The sequence below is a fragment of the Notamacropus eugenii genome, chromosome 1 (assembly GCF_028372415.1).
Source record: "Notamacropus eugenii isolate mMacEug1 chromosome 1, mMacEug1.pri_v2, whole genome shotgun sequence".
Lineage (NCBI taxonomy): Eukaryota > Metazoa > Chordata > Mammalia > Diprotodontia > Macropodidae > Notamacropus > Notamacropus eugenii.
This window is the reverse complement of record NC_092872.1, coordinates 289,028,222-289,042,708: the sequence shown is the minus strand read 5'-3', so window position 1 is coordinate 289,042,708 and position 14,487 is coordinate 289,028,222. Positions and strand designations below refer to the sequence as shown.

At 38.9% G+C, this 14,487-nt stretch overlaps 1 pseudogene; it reads right to left on the bottom strand.

The window, feature by feature from the left end:
• Positions 1 to 12,525: 12,525 nt before the first annotated feature.
• On the bottom strand, positions 12,526 to 13,181 carry LOC140517168 (coiled-coil domain-containing protein 43 pseudogene; annotated as a pseudogene).
• Between the last annotated feature and the right edge of the window lie 1,306 nt (positions 13,182 to 14,487).

Sequence of the window (14,487 nt, the reverse complement as noted above, 5' to 3'; positions counted from 1 at the left end):
GGTGATCATATGGTCATCACAAGAAGCAATACAAGGACACTCTCAAGGTCTCTCTCAAGAACTTTCGATTTGACCATGTGACATGGAAGATACTGGCACAGGACCACTCAGTATGGTGTGCCCACATCAGAAAGTTTGCTGTACTCTATGAGCAAAGCAGAATTGATACAGCAAAAAGTAAATATAGGATGTGGAAATTTGGAGTACCCACCCCAAATATTCACATGGACTATCTGTGCCCAACCTGTGGTAGAGTATTCTGAGCTCATATTGGTCTGATCAGCCACAGGTGGACACACTGAAGTTTCACTCTATCATGGTGATGTCATTTTGGTCCTCTTCGAGAATGAAGGACAACAAAAAACCAACCATGTGCCACAGATTGTGCCAAGCACTCAGGATACAAAAACAAAAGCAAAAACATAAGATGGTCGCTGTCCTCAAGGAGTTCACATTTTACATGTTGAGACCAAACATTTATAAAGAACTTACTATGTGACAGCACTGTGCTAAGTGCTTTACAATTATCAACTTATTTGATCCTTATAACACCTATGCAAGCAAGTGCTATGACATTTCCTCTTTTATAGCTGAGAAAACTGACGCAAACAGATTTAGTGACTTTCATAGGGTAACATAGCTAGGAAGTGTCTGAGATGAGATTTGAACTCCCATCTTCCTGACTATAGGCCTAGCCCTTTATTCCTTGTATCATTGACACAATTGTAATTGTAGAACTATTACTCCTAGGTCTGTTATTGCTTCCATTGGGAAGTAGTTGGTGTGGACTATCTCTAGTCACAGAGAAATAAAAGATATTTGACTTTAAAGTGAGTGGGTATATACACAAACAAACAGACACAATCATACATACATGCATGCATGCATGCATGGCACAAACATACATATATGCAGGCATGCAAATATAAAATATAGGATTACATGTTTATGTTGAAGATACTTATGGTGATGGAGAGGATGATGCCATAGTGTATGCATACAGAATTCTGATTTCAAAACCATTTTCCCCAAGAAAACCAACGTTGGTGAGTGTGTAGCATGACAATGATGATGCTTTTCCAGATGAGGAAATAGGATGTCAGAGGTAACTTGCCTTTCCCCATGGTCTCAGGGCTGACACACTTTGGTGTAGGTGTTACAAGTTTAGTCCTTTTACTTTGTGCCAATACTCCTCCAACTGCCTCATCCTTTCTGGTCCATTAGATTTACTTAGGCTATACAAAAATGATCTAGTATTCCCCATGCATGGCCCATATAGGTGTTGTTTATTAAAGATAGCAGGGAGGGCATTTTGGCAGAGCTGTAAAGAGCGGAAAGTGGAGTAAGGCATAGGAATGCTGGCATGATAAATGGTAGCCAGATTGTGAAGGGCATTAAATACCAGACTGAGAAGTTTATATTTGGCCCTAGAGGTAGCAGGGTACTGCTGAAGTGAATTAAATAATGCAATTGACTGGTCAGACCTGTGTTTCAGGACAATTATTTTTGTAGGTACACTATGGATTGAAAAAGGAAGAAGCTTGAGTCTGGAAGACGAATTAGAAGGTTATTTTAATGATAGAGGCAAGAGGTTGAGGGAATTGTTGGAATTGAGTAAACCACATTGACTCCATCTTGTGACACAATTCTGCATCTAGCTCAATTCTCTTTCTGTTCAATTATAGGTCTAGTCCAATTTCTTTCTTGTGAGAAAATTTTCATTCAATTATGGAAATTGTGAGTAAACTTTATTCTATTGTTTGAACCTAGCCTCGCAAGGCTAGGTTGCTGGCCCACCTCCAAATGCTGTTTGGAGACTCTTAACCAAGGACTTTGGTTATGGAGACCAGAAACCCCATCCCATCCAGAGATTAATGCAATGAGTTTTCTCACAATTGTACATCTCAAGCAGTCCCCATGTCTTATCTGAAAACTGGCCTCATACTGATCAGTTATTGTTTCCATCTTTCTTTGATTGAATACAGACACTTGAGATGAATGGGATAACTCTCTTTTCTGATTTTAGGAAATTGTATCTGTTCATTCTTCTCCTCTCAACTCAGAAAGCCCCTAATCTTTCCTCCAATTAGAAATTAGATTACCTAAATTTACATTCTGTTTTGTATCCTATTTATTGTTGTATTTCAGTGAATAAAAATCCATCTTCTTTCCTTTTCCCTTACCCCATATTTAGGGTCTGGTGCCAAGCTAAGGATGCCTGGTCCCAATTTGTTATGTAATTGACATGTCTTGTTTCATAAATCGATATGTTTGGAAGCTCAAACCTTTTTTTGTTCATTTATTTCAGATTTTATCCAACACCTGATGCTGACTTCCTTAACTATGTGGCAGTAGTGTATGTGTGAGTAGAGAGTCATACAAAGGTATCAAACATGTTACGAAAGTAGAAATGACAAAATTTACCACATATGAAGTGAATTTGATAAGTCAAGGAGAACTCTGAGGTTGGAATAGAAATAAGGAAATTCAAAAGAGAGAATGATTGATAGAAAATATGATGATTTCTGTTTTGGACATGTTAAGTCTGAGAAGCCTACATAACATACAGTTCCAAATGACTTATAGGAAGCTGGTGATAGGAATTGGAGCTCAGGAGATACACCATGTGGCTGGTGTCTAACTCTGAGATTGTCTGCATTTCATCCTGCATATATCTTGCTTGTATATAGCTCTTGGCATATTGCCTCCCTCAGTAGATTGTTAGCTCCTTGAAGCCATGGTTATTTTTGTCATTCTTTGCATCCCTTAGAGCTAATTCCAGCATCTGGTCCATATTTGGCACTTAATTTATTCTTGTTGATTTGACATGACTTGATAAGATATATGGATATGCCAGTTTTCTGAACAGAGATAATAATGAAAGCTCATATGAATTGACTAGACCACCAGAACAAAGTAGAGAGAAAAGAGGGCCCAAGTCAAGCCTTAAGGGACAAGCCCACTTAGAGGGTAGGATAATTATAATAATCTGATAACAAAGACTAGAAACAAATAGTCATGTGAGGAGGAGGAGAAAAAAAAAAGGAGAGCAGTGTCCTGAAAAGTCACTGGATTGCTGATTAAGACATTATCGTTACTTTTGGAGAGAGAGAATTGGGGAAGAAGGCTAGAATAAAAACACTTCATTGAAGATGAAATCTAAAATTAAGATTTGGTTATATAGTGATGCCAAACATAACACACATTAATGTGGTTTCCTACCAAAAGACAAATCTGACTTCTGAATTATCTCAAATCATAAACTAAATTTCTTTTGTCTTTCACCATGGCTTTATACTCTTATTTTAAAATCTACAAAATATTAAGTTGCTTTGACTGAACTGGTTGTCATAATAAATTTAATATTTTACTTAGTCTGTAGTTCTATCCAATTGTCCTTCTTATCAACATTTCTTTATTGACCTCAGTCTACTGAGATGATTTGGATGATTAAATGTCAAATAGAAACATAATAATGCCCAGGGTATGGAAACAAAATCTAGAAATTCAAGAATTGCTTTAAAATCATTGTTCTTTTCATAAAAGGAATCCTTTGGGGAAGAAAAAAAGTATTATTTTTTTTCTTTCAATGTAGGAGATTCGAAAAAGGAAAGGAAGTATTCTAATAGATATGTGATCTCACCAACTAAGACATTCCTCAAAGATTATAAACTGCAACCCATCCTTGCCTGCTCAGCCTTCCTGCCTAAGCCTACCACATAGAGTGCATCCATGAAACCTCTGGACACCTGTCTTCTTAAATTTCTCTTGACATCACAATTACATCAGTATAGATTCTGTGGTAGAAAAGTAAGCAAGATTGGGTTCCAATTAAAGAGGAAGATTTAGAGAATGACGTATTTTATCTTCAGAATAATAAGAAACTTCTTCAATAATTTCAACCATTTCTCAGAAACCAAGTCATCTTTTTAATAAGGAGACTGTGTGCAGGAATAGAGTAAAAATGAGCTACAAAGAATTGAGAATGAGTTTCATAAAAATCAATGGAACGTTATATGGTGAGTGTGTATAGGCTACAACATGGTCATACATCAGTCATCATTTCTTAAACACCTATTGTTTTCTAGATCCATATAACCATTGAGGAAATTTGAAGACTAGGAGTTCAATTAGGCGAATGTCTGATAGCTAAGAAAGATGAGATGGTTACATTGTGAGGGCTGGCATTGAAAGGAGGGTAGGCCAAATGCCCCACTAGTATCCTTGTGAAATGCATTTAAATTTCGTTTTTTAAAAATGCACTTGATACACAGGAGTAAGATTCAGCAATCTTTTATTTTTTTCATTTACAAATAGTGTTAGTTTAGTGCTTGGATTCTGGAGATGAAACATCTTGTGCTCAGAGAATTAAGAAGGCCACTGTTAGCTCATTGCACAGCACATGAGGGAGGGATTGCAGGAGGAAGATACAAGAAGATTAGAAAAGTAGGAGGAGTCCAGATTGTAAAAATCTTTGAATGCCAAACAGGATTTTATATTTGATCTTCAAGGTGATAGAGAGTCTCTGGTACTTATTGAATAGAAGAAAGCAGGATAAATCTAGCAAGTAATGAGTAGCCCACTTTCATTAGAATTTAAAGTTCAGCACGGAGAACCCAGTGAAATTGGATTAAAAAATTGGATTGAAGCCCGTGAGTGAAGAGATTCAGATCAAGACTAAAGAGTAATTTTTGGACTTTTGTTTTAGTGGAGAATAATCAACAGTGACACCAATATGGGCTGCTATTTTATTCTCCTCTTTCCTTTTCTGGGTCAATGAGGCAGAGCAATGTGCAATATAGGGAAATAAGAAAAGTAAGACCTGGATCTATGTGTGAGAATTTAGACCTTGATGTAAAGTCTGGGAGGTGTTTTACCTTAAAATACTACAGTCATGTCAGCATGATAACATCATTGACTCATTCTCATCTTTGCAATGGGGTCATGCAAATTTTCCTGGGACAAAAATACTGTTCAGCACTGATTCCTTTATTTTCACTGCCTGCAGACTTTTATACTGGTAGATAAAATACCTGCATGCTGAAGTTGGCCAAAACCCCCAAAATGTCAGTCTTCTTGAGTCTCTCTGAAAGCATCCTCACTAAAACTCCAGGAGCAGACAGGATGAAGGGGGTGATGTGCACCTCATCGTTCCATGTAAATATCTCCCCTATGAGGGCTATATGTATCAAAAGCATTTGGTTGCACACAGCTTTGGGATTATGGGCATTTGGTATGGTGACAGTTGTTGAAAATGTACTTAAGTTTTTATAGGCGAGTGTTATATCTCGGCAATTGCCAGCAATGGTTTTGTTCTTTCTAATCATCTGGTTCCTAAAAGAGATAATTTGTTGAATTCTGAAAGATATCACCAGAGATCTCTCTTGTAACATGGGAATTTTTTGTCTGTTTATGAAAGAACATGAGCTACTGATGTGTGATTCTGTCCCTCAGTTGTGGCTTCCATTGTTTATATGGGTACATGGAAGTGCAGAGGGTGGACAGGATAACTACTGTCCCTCTGCTCCACCAAGAGTCTTCCCTCTGTCCTCATTAGGAAGAAAAATTACAAAAAGAGACAAGAGGTGTGTGTGTGTGTATCTGTGTGTCTGTGTGAGTGTGTGTGTCTGTGTGTGTGCACGCTTTCAGGCATGTGTAGATCTTTTTCTATGAGAATGTGAGGGTGGAGTGACAAAGGACTCGACTGAATATTCCCTAAATTTCCTTCTAATTCTAAAATTTCCTAGTCCTATGAAGAGTGTAAAAGCTTCTCCCCCAATTCACCTTTCTCTGTGTGTCTTGGTATCTCTCTTTGTTTCTCTATCCCCGTCTCTGTGTCCCTGTCTGTTTTTCTCCGTCTGTCTCTCTCATGTTCCATGATTCTATTAGCAAGGTTTGTACATCATACACTTAGGAAACTTAGAAGGAAGGGAGAAGAAGGAATGAATCATTTTTTAGCACATATTACATGTCAAAAATGAGATATTGTGCCATTTGATCCTCATAACAACTCTGTGAGGTAGGTGCTCTTACGATCCTCATTTTAAAGATAAAGAAACTGTGGGAGCCAGACACTGAGTTACTTGCTCAGGGTAGTGCAATGCATGTCAGAAGCTGAATTTGAGCTCAGGCTGTTCTTATTTCAGGTCCAGTACACTATTCATTGTAAACTTACCTGCCTCTGAAAGAGGACTGGGTGGATGGGTAGGAAATAGAGGCTACATGATTTTCCTAAATCTTACTTCACAGTGATCAGTTTTACTGATCTTATGAAAAAAAATCATTGACAGATTTACCAAACAAAGCCTAGGGAAAGCACAGAGACTAGATCTTATCACATATATTTGGCCCAGGGAATTCCTTTTTGGGCACGCTTGCTCTAGCAACATGGGTTGCTACCTTTCCTCCCTAAATCGGAGTTTTAGAGAATTGTGTAGAGGTCAATGCCTCAAATTACACAGCCAGTATGTGTCAGACATAGGACTTGAAGTCAGGTCTGCCTTTCTCTGAGACTAACTCTTCATCTAATACCTCCTACTGCTTTTTTTAAACCAAAAGAAAGTGTGTAATATACATTATAGGGGAAATGATGAGTCTGTCCCATATTAAAACCTCATTTGAAGCCAAGCAATTTTGAGAATATGTTCTCCTGCACTATTTGCAGGCACATTTGAGTGTCACAGCTCACAGAGAATCATTAGCCAGGTCATCCTTTTAACATCACATTTCTGCATCTACAGATGACTTCTCTTTCTCTTTGAAGGGTCTAAGATAACATGGTTTGCAAGACAGATTTTTTTTTAACTAACTCTGTCCTTTTGAACATTTCATAGCTACAAGCTTGTAGGCCTTTCCTACCTCCTGATGGCCCAAGTTCCCAATGGATAGTCTTTTACCTTCAGCAATCAGCTGGATGTCACATGTATCCATTCTTCACATCTTGTCTGCACAATTTTTCAGAGAGAATTTAAAAATCTCACAACAGCAAGAACTATTTTATCAGATATAGGCATTTCTTGTTATGTTAGCATAATAGAAAGATGGCTAGAGCAAAACACTTTTGAGAAGTCTTGGCCATGTAGATCTAATGGCTCTCAGCAATCAGGATAGCAGGTCATACACTGTCAATGTCCTAAAGTTCAGTGTCTTATCTTCTGTAGGATATGGTTTATGGAAGTTGAGCTGGGAGTGTGAAGTAGAAACAATAGTGAGAGTGATGACAGGGAAGTGTGACAGGAAGATGGCATGAATGAAAGATTATCAAAAGTTTGGAGCCAACTTCATGAGAGAACAAACAACCTAAAGGGTAGGGGCATAGCTCAAACGTTATAGTAGAAGTCTTGTATTTTCAAGGCTATCATGTGGGAAAGGGATGTTTTGTCTGCTCTTGGATAAGATGGGGATACCATTTTTCACAGTTTGTACTTCTATGACATTGAACATGTCACAAGTCAGTTTTCTAAAAAGTAAGAAGTTGGAAGAGAAGACACATAATGTCTCTTTCAGCTTTTCATTTATGATGTTATGTAGAAATTGTAAAGAAATAAATCTTGGCTTAACTTCAGTTCACACCAAACAACAAACATCTCCGTAACAATTGGAGCTGTCCAAAACTTGAATGAACCAACTCGGGGAGGGGTTCCTACTTAGTGGAGACCTTCAAATAGAAGTTAGACAACAACTGTCAAGTATAGTTTGGACTTGAACTCCAAATTTCTGAGATTTTATATCAATGTACATGTTTTAAAGAACATTTGGTAAATTTATAAAAGTAGTGTCTCGGGTAGAGACATAGGGGACTGTCCTCATCTATCCACCTTATGTAAGAGATGATGGTGTGAAGAGTTGCTGTCATTATTTTTACTGGGTTATCTCCATGGTGCTCTTGGTTAGTTAGTGATTATGTTTGCTAACCAGCATTGCATAGTGCATAGGGCAGTGGGCTTGAAGAAAGAACTCAAATCCAAATTCCACTTCAGACCCATATCAGGCATGTGATCCTAATGAGTCATTTAACATCTCTCTTCCTCAGTTTCCATCTTTTGTAAGGGGCAGCTAGGTGGTGCAGTGAATAGAGCACCAGTGCAGGAGTCAGGAGGACCTGAGTTCAAATCTCACCTCAGACACTTGAAACTCACTACCTGTGTGACCTTGGGCAAGTCACTTAACCCCAATTGCCTCATCCTGGGTCATCTCCAGTCATCCTTATGAATATCTAGTCACTGGATTCAGATGGCTCTGGAGGAGAAGTGAGGCTGGTGACCTGCACAGCTCTCCCTCACTCAAAAAAACAAAGTCAAGTGCAAGTCATGTCATCATTTCTCTGATGGCATGGTCTTCTTCAGGAATGAAGGACAAACACATATCTTTTGTAAAATTAGAGGGCTAGACTCAGTGATCTATAAAGGCTCCTCCAGTTCTAAATCTTTGATCCTATGTAGTTACTATTATTACTAATGTTACCACCACCATCACTGCTCTTGTAAGACCAGGAAGAGCCTCAACCCTCTCTTGTCATCACAAAGAGTCTTGCACATGGTAGATGTTTAATAAACTGTTGTTTAATTGAATGTTTCTCGCTCAAGAAGGTCTAGGGGCAGAGGGACTCTTGAAACAAGTTTTGGTTTACTAAGAAGAGGTTTTCAGAAATGCTGTTAGAAATATGGGACCTACTGGTTCTATTTTAGCCTCAACTTGCTCTCTTGGGCCAGAGCTGTGGGTCAGTATACCCGTGCTCAGGACATGAAAAAAAGCTGTCTGAGAATCACATGAAAGTCTGGGATGACTATTTAACTTTGCAGGCCTCTATACATCAAGAGGCTGCTAGAGATCACCTCCATTTCTAATAGCTAGAAATGAGAACCAAGAGGATAATGTTGCAAGATTGTCAAATTTTTATAGCTGCCATTCCAGCATTAAAAAGCCATTATAACAGGGAGAATTGGAGAATCTATTTACCTTATATACTTCAGAAAGAAAAATTGCATCCCTAATTGGACCTAGTTCTAGGGGGGCATGCTTAGCCTTCCCAGGCACTCACTCTCCATATGGCTGTGGAGGAGGCAAAGCACACTTTATCATATTGAAATGCTTAAATCTGAAGCTTATGCTTGGATGATGACTGAGACAGTGATTAGTTTAAATGGTATCCTTACGTCTAGCATTTTCCTGGCAACTATACTTATGAATAATCTTCATTTCCTCAGACTTAGTGTTCAAATTTTGTCACACACAGGGCATTGCAAAGGGAAGAAATTCCAATGGGGTCTGAAGAATGATCTCTTAAAGAGAGTTCTTAGGATCTGTGAGAAACTGCTAGAAAGTCTGGAATTAGGAAGTCTAGGAAAGCTAGTTTTATTAGATAAGTTCTTTTCACCATTAAGGGTCTCATCACTTCCTCATGGTTACAAAGAACATAGATCTCAGGGGAGGGTTTCAGCAGTAAATGTTCTAGTCTCAATCTCACTGCTTGACCCAGGATGGACAAGTGAACTTTAAGGTATGGGATTGCAGGCTCATGAACCTGACTTTAGTAAATGATTTACAGGATCTTCCTGTATGATTTTATTAGAAAAAATGAAGACACTATGAGACATGATATTCATAATGTGTAGAGAGAAGTTGTGGGGTGAACATGACAGTGGTCCACAACTATGATAAGGACAACAACAAAGACATTAAATCTCACTGAGTAAGGTGAGATGACCAAGATGCCAGCCACAAAAGTCATTGAGTGACTTCATGCTTGCCATTATTTGGCAGGCCATTATTTGGTCTTCACTCCAAGACTCTAAGGAAGACCAGAAAAGTCTTAATGTCTTCATTTGTCAAATAAGGAGCTTCAGGTAAGTGACTCACCCATGCTACAAAGCAAGGCAGAAGCACAGGTAGAATTTGAAAAGATATTTCTGACTCCAAGGGCAGGGCTTTATTCACGAATATAGCTGAAAATCAAAGTCTGAGAACATTGGCCTTGCTTTACTGCAGCTTATTAAGATAGAACAAAATTGGGAAAGCTTATAATTATGATTGTAGAAGGATATCTTTTCCTCCCTCAAAGGCAGAATAGGTACTAAGCATCACAGCCCTAAGGGGCCTGCTTCAAAGATCCTATGTTTTAATACAATCAGAATGTCAACATATAGCCAGTTAGGGCAGTCTAAGACTTCATTTCCACATACATGTGGCAGTCCTAGCTATGTTATAACATTTCCTTTCGGAGCAGGGTTTGGTAGAAAAGAGTTATGTTTAATAAGCGTCTCCTGAATTGAATTGACTTCCATAAGAAGAGTTCCCTTGTTTCTTGAAGGGTGTAAAATAAGGGCCAAAGTAATTGAATTAACATACCTACCGTAGTGGAAAAAGTAGAAGCTGAAGGGTTTTATTTTTATATTAATTTAATTCATTCTTGCAAAACATTGTAAGTTCTAATGTATCCTGTAAAGTGGTAATCCCCCTTTCAGCTGTTAGGTTCCTTTACGCATACAGCGCTTTCACAAGGATTCATTTCATTTGATGCTGAAAGCAATGTCAGGAGGTCAGTATAGGTGGGGATCAGTGTCTTTCTTCATTTTTAGTAGCAAAACTGAGGCTCCATAAGTTTTCATGATTCATCCAAAGTCCCCAAGTAGGTAAAGAGCAGGATGAGGTCTTCACGCCTGATCTTGGGACTCCTAAAGCAAATGGCTTTTTTAACTGTTGATTTTGTTCACCACCAACCACGCCACTGAGGATCATAGTACAGATCACTTGTCTTCACAAATTTTGGGCTGAAAGAAAGTAGTTTAAGAAGAATGAACTGAACCATTACTTCTCATATGATGTATGAGAAAACACTGTAGAGACAACACTTGGGAAAATAAATTGGCCTATTTTTATTTACAATAATTTATCCAATCTTGAATCACAGATTCTCAGAGTGAGAGATTTTATTCCAATCCATATCTGACAAGAATCTCTTTCTCAACATAATTAACATGTGGTCATTCAACTTGCCTTGCAAAATTCAAATGAAGATCACCCTGATACCTTAGGGGGCCTAGTCCAATCTTTCTTCCCTCCCTCCCTCCCTCCCTTCCTCCCTCCCTCCCTCCCTCCCTTCCTTCCTTCCTTCCTTCCTTCCTTCCTTCCTTCCTTCCTTCCTTCCTTCCTTCCTTCCTTCCTCCCTCCCTCCCTCCCTCCCTCCCTTCCTTCCTTCCTTCCTTCCTTCCTTCCTTCCTTCCTTCCTTCCTTCCTTCCTTCCTTCCTTCCTCCCTTCCTTCCTTTCCTTCTCTCTCTCATTATCAGAAGTTTATTTGAAAAAATTGTAGAAATTGTGCACATTTACATTTCTCAAATGCTATGGCTCAAGAGTGTGTAAAGGAAAGAAGAGAAACAAACTTTTCTTAGCCAAGAATCATTTTAATCACATGTAAACAAGGAAAAAGGTCTATTACTCCCATGTAATTAATTCCATAAAACTGATCTACCTTCAGTTTGTTATTCAGTGAAAGTGCCTTCCCTATGTTATTTTATGGTCAAAGAGAAGTTGCTTGCAACTAAATTTAGCCAGTGAAACAGAGATGGAGAATTCCTGCTGGCATCCGACCCATCTAAATGGACTTAACTATGATGCAGACATCAGTAACCTCCCAGAACCCAAATTTGGATGAGTGGACAGTGACTTCTTTCTCCCCAATGTCACTTAAAGAATGAGAAGGTGGATCAGCAGAGGCTGACCTCATTATTAGACAGCCAGTGTTGGTAGAGATTCCTAGTGTTTTCTTTAGGGAAATGACCTCTCTATCCACTCCACCCTACTCCACACCAATTCTTTAAACTAGGAATCACTGGAAGTTTTTACTTACATTTATATGGGTCTTGAAGTAGGAACTGGACTAAGTTTTCTACTATCACATTAGGAAAAAAGTCATGGTTACAGCTGTAAATTCATAACTATGTATTTAAATAACCTTGCACTGATGTGATAGTCATACTACCTTTAAAAAAAAACAAAAAAAATGCATAATTAGCTTTACTTTCTTGGGTTTAGGCTTCTGCTCCTATGTATTATTGAAAAAAAATAAATTCTGAACTTAGCTTTCTATCTTTCTCATCTGATAGAAATAAGGAACACCCACATTTTAGAACTATGCTGTCTCAAAGCAAACTACCGCCCTACCGCCAGTCCTACATACTCTAGGTTTAAAAGCTGCAAAGCTAGTTTTCTAGTGAAGAAGAAGAGCAACATTTTAAGTGGTTAATAAAAGGGTCACAGGAATGGATCTACTGAAAATTAAACATGCCTTCTTAGGTCTTTGGTACAGATGTTGGCTACATCAATCTAACATTACCCACACCACAAATCACATGACATATTTTGTATTTAAACATTTGTGATTTTTCTTTTAGCTGTGTAAGAAAGGGAGGAAATGCAATAGGAAAACCACCAGGACTTCTCTTATTTGTTCAAAATACATACCATATACAAGACCCAGGTCTTTCTTTGATCAAGTCCTTGGAGAGCAAAAGAGGATCCAAACATGACTATTCACACTCCTCTTTCTGTGTCCTTTCTTTTGCCTTCTCCCTTTGTTCCTGCTTGGCCAGGTTGTCTTTCTCCCTTTGGAGCTTGTCCTGTTCCTTCTTTCTCTGACACACTTCCTGCAGTGAAGCTTGCTCAAATGTTTCAGCATGCAGGACATCTTCCACCCTGGTGTTTCAGAAGAGAGAGTTTTCAGACCCAGTGTTCACTGTCATAACAATTGAACCATCCTTCCATCTGTTTCATCCTCCTTACTTGTCACAAGGACATCCTGTGGCCAGTGATGAGGCTTTCCTTTGCTTCTCCTCCTCTGATATCATCTTGGGGTTCACCATGATCTGCACCTTCTTCTCAATAAAGATGACAATGAGTTGCAACTCATTTTCTTTTTTCTCTTTGAGGACAAAATTCTGGGTTTCTGACTATGACTTGACAATCTCCCTGCAGATATCAAGGAGTCAATCATCTTCCAGGAAGGCCACCAGTATGTCTTGTAACATGTCCAACTACTTCTCCTTGTTTTTCTGCTGCAGAGGCCCTGGAGGTAGGTGCCATGCCCAAATCAGTCCACCCCTAGCGCCTCCAGCTCTCAGTCCACCCGTGCCTTGAATCTGCTGTTGCCTTTACCAGAGGCTGTGGCTCTACTGAACTCCATCATCTTCAGTGTGGGGCCAAATTTTCATTTCATAGATGGAGAAATGGTGGTTCATTAAGGTCAAGGGACTTACGTAAGGTGACACCGACAGTGGAAGAGATAGGATAAGAACCAAGTCTAGGTAGCTGAAATTCTAGCTCAGCATACCTCTCTTTGTGTCACCTTGCCCTTGGGTGAGAACATACATTGATGAATTTGAAAACTGGGTTTTCCACGATGCCTTAGGACAACAACTGATGCTAAACTCATGCGACTGTAACTCTTCAATATCTGACTAATGGTAATCAGTTTAATATCATGCTAACTCTTTTAACTGCCACCTCCCCCAGCTTACCTTTTGACCTGGGAAACTACTCATCCCTCCACCCCTCCTTTCCAGGTCTCTTTGAGACTAAATTCTGTCACTTATGTCTCATCAGTTCTTTATTTGGATAGATAGGCAAGGGCAAAGTCAGAGATAAAGAAAGAAAGAGATATATGGAGAGAGACAGAAAGAGATAGATGAACACACACACACACACACACAACTGAGACAAAGGCAGAGATTCACAGAGAGGGATGAATGAGAGATAGAAGCATGAAACAGAGAAAGGGGAAAGGAAAAGACAGAGAAAGAGAAGGAGAGAGGAGAGAGAGATCATTTCAAAGATTTCATATGCATATTGTTTCCAGTTACAGAAACTCAGAAACAAACTAGATGTACTAAAGAGAAAGAAGATTCATTGTGAGACACCAAAGTAATGGGGTCTGATAATAAAACCAAATTGATGAGTATGAGGAATAAAATGAGATCTGGAAAAGGCCTTAAGGAAATGAGGGCAAGCAGGGGAAACCAACAACAGCAGAAGAAAGAACAGAGCAACTTACTCAGTCTGGTCTTCAAGAAGACAAGTGAGTAAAAGCCAATAAACAAAGAAGAATCCCAGGGGATACTTAGCTTGAGGAACTGAAAAGTTGTGATTTTTACATGGTTAAATGTATTTAGTTTAGTTCAGTATCAGTAGGTGTGATACACATTTAATTATGTTTATGTTGAATTTCAGTTTTTAATGAACCACTGGAGATAAATTAAGGATCAGTGGGAACTTTAAGAGAGAAGTTTCAGTGGGGAGATAGGCTTGAAAGGCTGTAGCTCAGAAGTGAGAGGCAGGAGTCAGTGGAGATGCCAACTTCGGATGACTGAGCTTGGCAGCAACAGGGAGGAGAATTAGAAGATGACAGCTCTGGGGAATAGGAGGTCACTTAAAAAGCCCAGCCAAAAAGCTCTGGAAATCACTCTCTGTGTTGGAAGAGAGGAATTTTAGAGCAA